Source organism: Tupaia chinensis, unplaced genomic scaffold, assembly GCF_000334495.1.
Source record: "Tupaia chinensis unplaced genomic scaffold, TupChi_1.0 Scaffold000275_1, whole genome shotgun sequence".
Lineage (NCBI taxonomy): Eukaryota > Metazoa > Chordata > Mammalia > Scandentia > Tupaiidae > Tupaia > Tupaia belangeri.
This window is the reverse complement of record NW_006159757.1, coordinates 5,136,349-5,149,938: the sequence shown is the minus strand read 5'-3', so window position 1 is coordinate 5,149,938 and position 13,590 is coordinate 5,136,349.

The following is a 13,590-nucleotide window of genomic DNA, read 5'->3' as shown; positions in this document are numbered from 1 at the left end:
GATAGATGGGTAATATAATAAGGAAATAGGTGAAAACTTTAAAAAATCAAGATAAAATATTGTATATTAGGTTACTAGGAAAATCATGATGTATTTTTCTATGCAAAAATGCATCATGACTTTCTGGAAGACTATGTATATATTATATATGTATATTATAATACATATATAGTAGCTATTGATATACTTACACTCAGAGAAATGAACACTATCTTTCATAGCTCATCAATAGACTGGGCGCTGCCTAGAAAAGAATCAGTAAACTTAAGGATAGTTTAGTAGAAACTTGCCATACTAAAATGCAAAGACAAAAAAGAAAAATAAAACCCAGAATATTTAATAGCTTTGAAACAATTTAAATTTTTCAAGGTATACTATATATGTAACTGAAATACTAAAAGGGAAAGAAAAAAGGGTGTAAAAAATATACTTTCAGTGGAGAAGGTCGTGTGGTGGTTAAGGTGCTGGACCCCCCACCCCCCCACATAAGACTATGGTTTAAGTCCCTGGTGCGTGTGTGTGTGCGTGTGTGCCCAGAATTCCTGGAGGAGAAGGGATTGCTGCATGGCCATCCTGGGAGGTGACTTTTCACTTTCCCTCTCTCACATTCTCTCTCTCTATTGAGCGCATTCCCCCTAGGGCAAAAGTCAAAAGAGAGAGAGAGAGAGAAATACCTTAAGTAACAATGACAACAACATTCCAAAATCAATGACAGACATCAAATCACAGATCCAGGAAATTCAAAGAATAGCAGGCAGCATGTTAATACATACCTCTAAAGTCCTATCTATCTAAACTATCCTTAAATTGTAGGAAACCAAAACAAGGAAAATATCTTGAAAAGAGTCATAGAGGGAACAATAATGAGAACCTTACCTTTAGAAGAACAAAGGTGAAAATTAAGCAGAATCAATCACTACATCTAATTATTTACATACGACTTCATAAAAAAATAGCAGAATCATATTCGTATCAGCCTCACATGGAACATTCATCAAGATATACAGTATTTGGGACCATCAGATGGCATAATGGCTACATCACTGCATTCCCACATGGCCAACAGCAGTTTGAGTCCTGGACCTGGATGCTTGAAACTCACATGTGGTTGCATGCCCCAAATCCCAAGAGCAGACTGGAGGTGAAAAGATTAGTGTGGCCAACACTTCTGTGGGAGTGATTTCTTGCTTTCTATCTCTCTGTCCCTTTCTCTCTCTCTGTTGAGCATGTGTTCCCAATAGCAAAAATCTCTGAAAAGAAAAAGAAAGATATACTACATTCTGGGGTATAGAACTCCTTAACAAAGTTAATACACTAGAAAAATTACATAAATTATGTCCTCAAACTTCAATGGAACTAAACTAGTAATAAGTAACAGAAAAATTGCTGAATATCCCTAAATATTAGAAATTCTGGAGACCAGCAAATGGTGTAATGGTTATGTTGTTAACTCCTATGTAGTCAACCATGGTTTGAGTCTCGAACCTGGTGACTTAAAACTCACATCAGGTGCATGTGAGTGCATGTCTAAGATTCTGAAAGAATGGCAGAGAAGGGATTGTGGCATGGCCATCCCTCCTTGGGGGTGATTTCTCACTTTCTATCTCTCTGTCCCTCTGGTAAATGCTACACTCTCTGGCAAAAATCTCTCTCTAAAAAAAAAAAAAGAAAGAAAAAGAAAAAAAAAAGAAATTCTGAAATGAAGCTTCTAAGTAACCCACAGATTACAGAAGTAGCCTTAAGAGAATTACTAGAGAAATAGCCTCAAGACAAATTTTAAAAGATTAGGAACTAAATAAAAATTAAAAAATAAAACAAAACAAAACAAAAAAACAGAGGAGTCAGTAGGTGGTATAGTAAAGGCATTGGAATCCCATGTGTTCAACTGTGGTACAAGTCCTGGACCTGGTGGCTTGAAACTTGGGCACAGGAGTGTGTGTGTGTGCCCTAAATCCAATAAGAGAAAAGAAGAGAAGGGAATGCAGCATGGCCATCCACGGGGTTGTTTCTTGCTTTCTGTCTCTCTGATGAGTGCACACACCCTATAGCAAAAAAATGCCTCTTAAAAAAAAGAAAGAAAGAAAGAAAAAAGAAAGAAAGAAAGAAAAAAGAAAGAAAGAAGAAAACAGCACTTATCAAATTATGTTGGATGCAGTGACAGTAGTATTTAGAGAGAAATTTATGACTCTAAATACACATATAAAAATAAGGCCAGCCAATGACTTGGTGAGTAAGGTAGCTGGATCCCACAGGACTGGCTGTGTGGTTGGAGTCCTGAACCCTGGTACTTGAGAAATGTGCATACATGGCCAAAATTTCAAAAGGAGAATGGAGGAGAAGGGATTGCAAAGTGGTTATCCTCTTGGAGGGGTGATTGTTCATTTTCACTTTCTTTCTCTCCTTCTGTCTCTCTCAGGAGAGTACACATGCTCTATCACAAAAACTAAGAGAAAAAATTATATAAAATTAAAAGAAAGGTTAAAAAATAATTTTGGAGTCCATCTAAGAAAACTCAAGAGAAAAAGAGAAATCTAAAGCAAGCAGAAGAAATAATAGTAAGATCAGAGCAGAAATCAATAAAATTAAATTTTTTTTAAAAAAGTGAGTCCAGCAGGAGATGTGGTGGTTAAGGCACTGGACTCACATATGGTCAACCCCAATTTTAGTCCTGAACCTGGTGGCTTGAAAAATTACACTGGGCACCATCTGCACATGTGCCCAAAATCTCAAGAGAAGAATAGAGGAAAGGGATTGTCATGTGGCCACCCCATCAAGGGATAATTTCCAACTTTTCTTCTCTCTGTATCTCTCTCTCTGGCAGGTGCATGCACCCTATGGTAAAAACCTAAAAAGCAAAATTTTAAAAGGTCAATATAGAAAAGCAATAAAACCAGAATTTTCTTCTCTGAATAGATTTTTTTAAATTGAAAAATCTTTAGCCAGGCTAATCAAGAAAATAAATCAATATCTCTACTGAACATAGAAGCAAAAGTCTCCAATAAAATATTAGCAGATTGAATTTAATTATGTATGAAAGGAGTTACATACTGTGATCAAGTGAAATTTATTTCAGATATACAAGATTGGTTCAATATTTGAAAATCAGCCACCATATCAACAAACTAAATAATAAAACAGATTATATTAATTGCTTTGAAGAACATTTGATAAAATTAAACACATTTATAATAAAAACTCTTAGTAAAACAGCAACAGAGTGGAATTTTCTCAGCCTGAAAAAGACATATACAATAACATATAGCTAACATTATACCTAATATAGAAATGCTTTCTCCCAAGATAGAAAAATGCAAGATTGTCCTGTTTCATCACGCTTAAATAACATTGTACTAGAATTCTAAGCTAGTGAAATAAAACAAGAAAAAGCAATAAAAGTACACAAATTTGAAGCGAAGAAATGGAACAATCTTTATTTAGATTACATGATTATCTACATAGAAAATAACCTAAGAGAACCTACAAACTATGCCTGAAACTAATAAGTGAGTATAGAAAGGTGGCAGGATTTAAAAGATTAGCATTCAATTGATCTTCTAAATATCAGTAATGACTAATTTTGATGCAAAATTAAAAAAATATCACTTATAGTAACACCAAAAAGTGGAATATCTTAGTGTAAATATAAAAAGGTATAGGACTAATATGTAGAAAACTACAAAATGTTTATGAAGAAAGGAAAAAAAGACCTCAATAAATGGAATGATGAGCCATGCTCAAGAATCAAAACACCTTAATATTATGATGATGAGGAACATCAGGGATTGCGGCATTTGGAAATGAAGCGAGATTAGAGGAGCAGAAGGAGTAGAAAAGAAGACATCTGAAGATAAAAAGGAACAATGAAAGAAACTTGACAAATTAAAACAATCTCTAGAATATAATTTGGATTAAGAAATGTAAAAAGTGGTGAATTAGAGATAACTGAATTTAAGAATCACTCAGAAATAACAAGAAAGAAGTTCAATGAATATGAAATGAAGAAGTAAGTTTCCAAAGAGATTTAAAACTCATTTAATTTGAAATGGATATTCAATTTAATGTGCTAAAACATAAGACTAATGATCTTTTTTTAGGACTCGTTACCTTTCCAAACAACACAGAAGGAATGAGCTAAAATAAAGGGGAGAGAACAGAAGTTGGAAGATGTGGTAAATATAGTAGAACATGTTCAAGTAGAACAGTATAAACAGGAAACTGAAGGAAGAGCAAGATGCTACATAGTAGAAAAATTACAAGAGGTCAGTCCCTCTTTACAGTCACCAACACCATCTCAAGCAAATTTAGAGAAGTTAAGAGAAAATAATTACGGATCAGTAATAAGTCAGATGGAACACAGACTGAAAGATCTAGAATCTGAACTCTACAAAATAATAGCATCTCAAGATAATTCTACTAAAAGGGAATTTAAAAAAAAAATAAGCAACTCTAGCTAGAAGAATCACAAGTTAGAAAATTATTATCAGATAAACTGAACAAGACTAATGAAAGTTAGAAGTAGTCAGTCCCAAACTTCTTGTGGAGAAACAGCAAAATAGATCTTTACCCAACGGTCTTTCTACAAGACCATTCCTAGAGTCACCTCATGTTGGAAATCTTTTTTTTTTTTTTATGGAGAGGTTTTTCGCTATAGGGCGCATGCGCTCGCCAGACAGAGAGAGACATAGAGACAGAAAGTGAGAAATCACCCCCCAGAGGGGATGGTCACGCTGCAATCCCTTCTCCTCCATTCTCCTCTCGGGATCTTGGGCACGCACGCACACACGCCCAGCGTGAGTTTTAAGCCACCGGGTCCGGGACGCGAACTGCGGTCGACTACGTGGGAGCCCAGCAACATAGTAATTATGCTAACTGCTGGGTCCCGGAAATATAAATAATAGTTTAGTGCACAACAGAAATCTTATTTCAAGAGAAACCTCAGTGCTTCCTACCTCAATCTCATGGCTGTCAAATAACAGCATAGAGAACTACTCATTCCAGACATGGCATAATTGTAAAGACATATAGCTAGAGACCTAACAGAAGCTGCTATGGAACTTTCAACTGTATCCTGCAGCGCTTTGTCTTAAAGATCTAATGATGAGTCAAACTGAACTCAAAATCTTTTGAGTGCATCACAAGACTATGTACAGATCTTGAAGAAAAATCATATGAACTGGAAGATAAAATTTTACTAACTGGACTGTTTCCATAACTTTTATTGCTTCTATTAAATGCATGGCATATAAAAATCTTTATTAAAGACTTTTCAATCATAAAAATAGTAGGCTTATGACAAATCTTCCTAATTTTATCTGCACATTTAATATTATTCCAATAAAATTCCCAGGAGACAACCTTTAGATATCATAAAAAGACTCTAAATTTATAGTGAAAGGCCAAAGATCAGGAATAGTCAAACCAGTCTAAAGAAGAATAAAGTTGGAGGAAATATTAACCAATTTTAAAGTCTAAAGAGGCCAGCAGGTTGTGTGTGGTTAAGGTGCTGGACTCCCACATATCTTGACTGTGGTTTGAATCCAAGACCTGGTGGCTTGCTTTCTCACTCTTTCTCTCTCACTTTCTGGTGAGTGCATGTGTCCTATAGCAAATTAAACTACAGTAAGAATGATAAATAATTTTTTTTTCTTTTTCTGGAGAGGTTTTCGCTATAGGGCTCATGCACTCACCAAAAAGACAGAGACAGAGAGACAGAAAGAAATCACCCCCAGGGGGGATGGCCACACCACAGTCCCTTCTCCTCCATTCTCCTCTCAGGATCTTGGGCATGCAGGCACACGCACTCAGCCTAAGTTTAAGCCACCGAGTCTAGGACTCGAAATACGGTCAACTACATGGGAGTCCAGCAACATAGCCATTACGCTAACTGCTGGTCCCAATAATAAATAATTCTTAAAAAAAAAAAACTTACTATAAAGGTACATTAATCTAGATAGTGCAGTATTGGTGAAAAAATATGGATTGGTAGAACAAAACAAAGAACCAATAAACTTGCACAAGCATAGCCAAATGATTTTTGACAAAAAAGTAAAGGCAATTGACTAGAAAAATAATAATATTTCCAACAAATCATGAAGAACAATCAGATATTGACATAAAAACAAAAGAATCTAGGTACATACCTTATACTTTTCAAAATGTAAACCAAAATAGATCATGTACTTCAGTGTAAAATGCAAAACTTTAACAATTTCTGAAGAAAGTTGGAGAGAATCTGAGATTTTGGTTGGGCAGTAAGTTTTTTAGATATAACACAAAAAGCACAATCCATGAAAGAAGAAATTAATATCTAATTACTAAAATTAATACGTTCTGCGCTGCAAAAGACATGAAGGAGATGAGAACACTAGATATAGTCTGAGAGAACTGTTTGCAAATTTCATATCTGATGAAGGACATGTATCTAAAATACACAAAGAACTTTTAAAATCTTATGACAAGAAAACCAACAACTCAGGACCAGCAATTGGCATAATGGCTATGTTGCTGGACTCCCATGTAGTCAACGCTCCCATGAGTCCCAGACCCGATGACTTAAACTCATGCTGGGCATGTGTGCATGTATGCCCAAGATCCTGAGAGGAGAATGGAGGAGAAGGGATTGTGACATGGCCATCTCCCCTGGGGGGTGATTTCTCGCTTTCTGGCTTTCTGGCTTTCTGGTAAGTGCACACACCCTATAGCAAAAACCTCTCCAACAACTCAATTAAAAAGTGGGCACAAAGATCTGAAGAGACATCTCAATGAAGAAGACATTCAGATGGCAGGGAAGCAAATGAAATAATGTTCATCATTTGCATTAAAGAAATACATACTATCACAAACATGAGACACCACTACACACTTATTAAAGTGGTCAACACTCCCATTCCCCTCTAAATGACAATACCAATCACTGGGAATGACACTGAAGAAAAAGAGATCTTATTCATTACTGGGAATGCAAAAGTGTACAACCATGTTGAAAGAGAGTTTGGTGATTTTTAACAAAGCTAAACGTTGTTTTATACAATTCAGTAATTCTGCTCCTAGGTATTTACCCCACTGATGGGAAAACTCTTGTCTGCACAGAAGTATGCATGCAAAGGTTTATGACAGCTTCATTTAAAATCGCTGAAAACTCAGAAGCAACCAAGATGTTCTTTAATAGGTAAACAGATAAATAAACTGAAGTATATCCAAGGATAGAATATGATTCAAAGAAATAAAAATGAGTTATGAACCATACAAAAAATATGGTAAATTGTAAATCCATATTTCTAAATGAGAGAAGCCAGTCTGAAGAGACTCATTTCACTTATAAAAAATTCTGGAAAAGGCAAAAAAAAAAAAAAAAGGTCAAACAGATCAGTGGTTGCTACAGCTCTAGGAGGGGAGGCGGATTAAATAGATGATGTATAGGGAATATTTTATGAGAGGGAAACTATTTTGTGTGATTTTGTAATGGCCAATATATGATACTATATATTTGTCAAAATTCATAGAACTTTACAACTAAAAGAGTGAGTCTAAACAATTTAAAAACTCTCTAAAATGTCAAGGGATCCTAGTATAAGATATAAAATGTCACAAAAGACTCTAACTGTATTAAAAATGTACAAAATGACCTTACTGCAGATGAAAGGGGTAGGTACAATCTAAGTAATATTGGAAATAAGTAACGTCTATAAAGCTAACAGCAAAAGGAACTGTATGGAAATAATGTACATTAGTTAATAAAATTCTTCCACAAGGGGATATGAGTTAACAATTCCAAAAACACTATATATAAAGGCTCTTCAAAAAGTTCAAAAACAATGCATGGATTTCAGTTTTTTGTTGCACCAGAATAAATTCATACCTTCATTCCAATTTTCCACAAACATTTTTTAGGTTCCTTAATCTCTTTCTTCCATATATGTATGTATGTATATATATATATATATTTTTTTTTTTTGGAGAGATTTTCACTATAGGGCTCATGCACTCGCCAGACAGACAGAGAAAGACATAGAGACAGAAAGCGAGAAATCACCCCCCAGGGGGGATGGTCACACCACAATCCCTTCTCCTCCATTCTCCTCTCGGGATCTTGGGCACGCACACACTTGGGCCCGGCGTGAGTTTTAAGCCTCCGGGTCTGGGACGCGAACCGCGGTTGACTATGTGAGTTCTATAGGCTGAGTATGGACTTGGTAGGTGTCCTCCAGGTGTTCAGAATCTTGCCGAAGATGCCAATGGTAAATGAACAGTTTCACTTCACCTTATTGTGGAGTTTACTAGGATACTTGAGACTAATTTTACGATTTGACTTTCTGCCATCATTCATTAATTCACTGAAAATAATTCAAATGAGTCCCATGAGTATTTTCAAAGAGTTGATAGTCAAATGCAATACTTGGGCCATTTGGTGGTTTGGCAGTTAAGGTAGCTGGATCTCACATGGCTGACTGCACAATTCAAGTTCTAGACGGAGCAAGTAGAAAAACATACCAGGTATATGTGTATGCATGCCCAAAATTCCAAAGGGGAATGGAAGAGAAGGGATTGCTGAGTGATTATCTCCCTGGAGGATGCACTCTCACTTCCCCTCTTTCTCTCTGGTAAGTGCATATACCCTACAACAGTATTAAAAATAAATTAATTAATTAATAAATTAATTAATTAATGCAATAATTATTAAGTAACTACATTCCACTGTGAGTGGTACTGTAATTAATTAATTAATGCAATAACTAATAAGTAACTACATTTCACTGTGAGTGGTACTATAACAAAACTATGATGGGAGATAAACTTGTGTCTGGTCTAAGAAGATTACCTTGAGAAAATGATCAGGGAGAACTTTTAAGGTATAGTAGGAGGGAGCTGAATGGGAGAAAAGAGGATACTATAGGAAGGAAGAGGTAGTAACAGATGAAAAGGTATAAGAGAGAGGGAGCAGAGAGAACTGGGCACATTTGGAAACTACCACATGATGCTTAGAGAATAACTGAGACAGACAGAAGGGCTGAGAATAAAGAGAAGAAAATGCAACTGCAACAATACGCAGGGTCAGGTCTGGCAGATTCTTGGAGGCTATGGTGGTTACACTGAATTAATTAATAAAAATTCAAGGCATTTGTGTACTTTGATATTAAAGAGCTAAGTATTGACTCTCATCATTATGTGCTAGAACCATCGCTGATCACAAGTTCTATAGAGAAGCATAAAGTCATCAAAAACAGTCAGCCAAATCTGGCAAAACATTGCTTATTGTAATATTTTTGGATTCAGTTCAGAGTCTGAATCTTTTCCATCTGTGCCTCCAACCACTTTATTTCAGAATTGGTTCTGAGAGTAACTTGACTGGCTTATAGAATTTCCGTAGTTTGAGGACTTGTTGCTAAGTGGAAACGAGTCAAGTTTGAAGAGTGACCTATTGCACTCAGTGTGTGGATAACTTCCCCTAACTCCAAACAATGTAGGGAGAAAAGCAATTGTTATTTCCTATCTGCAAAAAAAGCATCTGGAAGGAAAGCATCCATCATTTCCTTTGAATATCAACAGATTTGCATGTGTACTATTTTTGTCCCACATAGACTAAAACACCTGGCATTTCTAAATTGATCAAACTTCCATTTTCATTTTTAGTAGGTTATTTTTATTGCCCTTTCATAGAATGGAGAGGTAAATATAAATAAAGCTTAATTCTAAAACTTCAAATTTATAAGATAAGTTAAAAGAATGTTGTCTGCATGTGTACTATTTTTGTCCCACATAGACTAAAACACCTGGCATTTCTAAATTGATCAAACTTCCATTTTCATTTTTAGTAGGTTATTTTTATTGCCCTTTCATAGAATGGAGAGGTAAATATAAATAAAGCTTAATTTTAAAACTTCAAATTTATAAGATAAGGTCAAAGAATGTTGTCTAATAAACGCTTCTACAAAAGTTTCTTCATTCTTTCACTTTGAGTATAAGTGCAATGTTTTTAAAGGTATTAATTTGTATACTTGGGCCCAAATTCAATATTGTACTACCCTAACTCAGAGCTTATATCATTGGGTTGATTTAAATTTGTTTGCTACTTTCAGCACTCTGCTAGCAAGACACTGTGGAGGCTAAGTTTTAAGAGGAATTTACCTTGTAGCCGGCAGATGGTGTAGTGGTTAATGCACTAGACTCTAATGTGGTCCACCAAGGTTTGAGGGCCAGACCCGGAGGACTCTAATGTGGTCCACCAAGGTTTGAGGGCCGGACCCGGAGGTTTGAAACTCATGTCAGGTGCATGTGCATATATGCCCAAAAATCCCAAGAGAATGGAGGAGAAGGGATTGCAGCATGGCCATCTCCCCCCCGGGGACACTGACTTCTCACTTTCTGTCTGTCTCTCTTTTTGCAGTGAATGCATACATGCACCCTTTGACAAAAAATCTCTTTTAAACAGAGAAAGAAAGAGAAAAAAAGTAAGATAGAAGAAAGAAAGAGAGAGAGAGAGAGAGAGAAAGAAAGAGAAAGAAAGAAAGAGGAATTCACCTTTTCTCTCAGTAACTCCACTCACAGTGCATTTCTGAGGTATTGTTTCTCCTGAGGTCTGCCATCCTCATCACCAGTTGGTATTCCCTAGGGTAGGGAGAAACATCACTGGAGTTGTCCTTTAAACTCTGTACCACCTGCACTGCACGATGCTAATCATCCACCACTTGGGTTTTGTTCCTGTTGGTGCATACCCAGTGCAAAGCACTAAAATACAAGGGCATTTTCCTTGAGATATTTTTTTCTTTCTTCCCTTACTGCCTCAATATGGGAAATTAAAAAGTCCACTGGTGGGGACTGAGGAGATACTTAGAGACTGGAAGAGCTTCTGGCATCTTCAAACCATTTTGTTTCTGTGTTACCAGTTGCCTACCCTGTTTAATAAAAACTGATGGGAAAACCATAACTAAGTATCTCCCTTCGTCTTCCTTCTCATGTTCTTTAGTCATTCCTCATCTGCTCAATTAGCTTTTCAGTCATACTGTGTCTGTATAGGAAGAATATTTCTTTCCCCAAGAAAAAAATAGTTCCCTCCTAAATATGTGCACTGTCACAGGCTCCTCTTGCTTTCCTGTACGTGTCAGGTTACTGAACAGTCACCTTTTAATCAGTAATTCAGAATTCATGCTCCTTTATTTTCTCTCTCTCTCTCTTTTTAAAATGTATTAACTTCTTCCTTCCAAGAGCTACATATATAGGATTGTTGGGAAATTTGTGATGTATTTTTGCACAGAAAAATACATCATGACTTTCCCAACAACTTTCTAGAGCCATAACTAGATGGCTAGATTGACAGAGAGATAGAGTGCATACCCTAACAGTGTCCTGACACTGTGATCAGCCCCTTATTTGAGCTGGGCACAAATACTCAAACTCACCGAGTGTGGTGGTTTACCACTGGGCTACCACTGGGCTACCATCTGGCCTCCCAGGTTCCCATATCTGTGTGACTTTCAAAGACACCATGCCCATCTGTATTAATTGACTGAAAGAGGAAGCACATGGAAATTTAGGGAAGTTTTTGTGGGGCTGGAAGCATTTCTGCTTATACTCCACAAGCTGAAAGGGAATCAGAACTCATCTGCCTTGCCATAATTACAAGAGTGCCTGGGCAATGTAGTCTGGCTCATGCCCAGAAGAAAGTGTAACAGGGATTATTGAATATTGAGCCTGTGTTTGACATACCTCCCTAATTTTCTATGAGCATTTGGGTGGAAGAAGATTGAAGAGTGTTTCCCAGGAATCGGGTGGGGACACATTACCTTTCAAAGCTTCTGACTGCTCTGGGCGTCACCTCCTTTGGAAACAACAAATCATGCCTCACAAATGTGTTTATGCCTTCCTGGAAATATTTTCACTGCAATGAGACAACTATCTTCTATGGCTTACTGTAGAAAGAACTGAGATACAAGCATAGACGTGATCCAAGCCCAGTTGACGGAACCTCCATTTCTAGGTCAGGTATTCCATTCAGTTTATACATTAAGCATGTGTTGCTTTACTTTAATATGCCATATACCATTGTCAGTGTAACTCCAGGTGATGAAAATATAGGAAGAGTAGTAGTATTTAAGCATTCACCATACATAAGGCATTTTACTAGTGCTTTCTGTGCATTATTTCAATCAACACTCACAACGATGTTATAGTCAAGTGTTATCCCTGCTGTTAAGATGTTGCAGTGATTCTTAGAAGTTTTAAATAAGTAGCTTAAGGTTATGTAGATAGTAAACAGAAAAGGCAAGATTTTATTCCAGATGGTTCTGATTTCTAAGATTATGGTTTATCCAACTGTCTTATTATCATTCACATCATACTGACTCATTCACCAAGGCCCTGTGAATGACACAATTTGACATCTACCTTTCACATTGGAGGTACTTGTTGTAGGGAGATACACCTAGATGGGTGACTTCTTTCAGTGGATGTTTTCGCTGGTCAAATTTGTGAAATATTTGACTAATTGTGTTGGACATTTGAGTGCCACACATTGCATATCAATATACTTTTTTCTGGGACCACATGATGGTGCAACAGGAATGCAACCCTCTGAAAGGCTGACCTATATGGAAAGATTCCTGATTCATGTCCAGAGAACTTCCTGAACAGTCTGGTTGTGCCCAAACTCATAATAAGAGGTTGAATGAAACTGGTGATGGATCACGGTGTGACAACCTTATTGGGAATACCTGTTTCTCTCTTTCTCATTCATGGAAGAAATAGATAACTTTATTATAAATATAATACATAAAATCTATATTTATATGTAATGATATGTAATATATGTAATATTAGACATACATAAAATATATATTCTTTTTCTTTCTCTTCTTTGTTTTTTCTTTCTTTTTTTTTTTTGGAGAGGTTTTTGCTATAGGGCACGTGCGCTCGCCAGGCAGAGAGAGACAGAGAGACAGAAAGCAAGAAATCATCCCCCAGGGGGGATGGCCACGCCGCAGTCCCTTCTCCTCCAGTCTCCTCTCGGGATCTTGGGCATGCACACACACACGCCTGGTGTGAGTTTTAAGCCACTGGTTCCGGGACGCGAACTGGGGTCTACTACATAGGAGTCCAGTGACATAGCCATTACGCTAACTGCTGTTCCCTCTTTCTTTTTTTCTCAATTATCTTTTGCAAATAACCACTTGGAAATTTTTATGCAATGTTTTGAGTTGAATCGCTCATTTCATCATTTTTATAAACATATATACATATAAAATATATACATATATAATATATATTATAAATATATATAATTTATAAGTTTATTGCTTTATTCATGAGAGAGACATGGGTACCCCCACCAGTGTTCTCACATTTTGATTCATCTCCATTGTCAGCCAGCCTAGATCGTGGACGTCTGTATACCCAGTGTGCACCGAGAAGTCCTTGAACACAAACCCAGATATTCCCACATATGCCCAATTGTGATACCGATGTGCCACCTGGCCCCATTTCTTAAGAACTTACTATTAGTAGGTATTCTGCTTGGTGCTAGAAATAGTGCAGAGAATATAAACATGATCGCAACTTGATTATTAATCTATGAGATAATTTGTTTTTCAGGAGGGA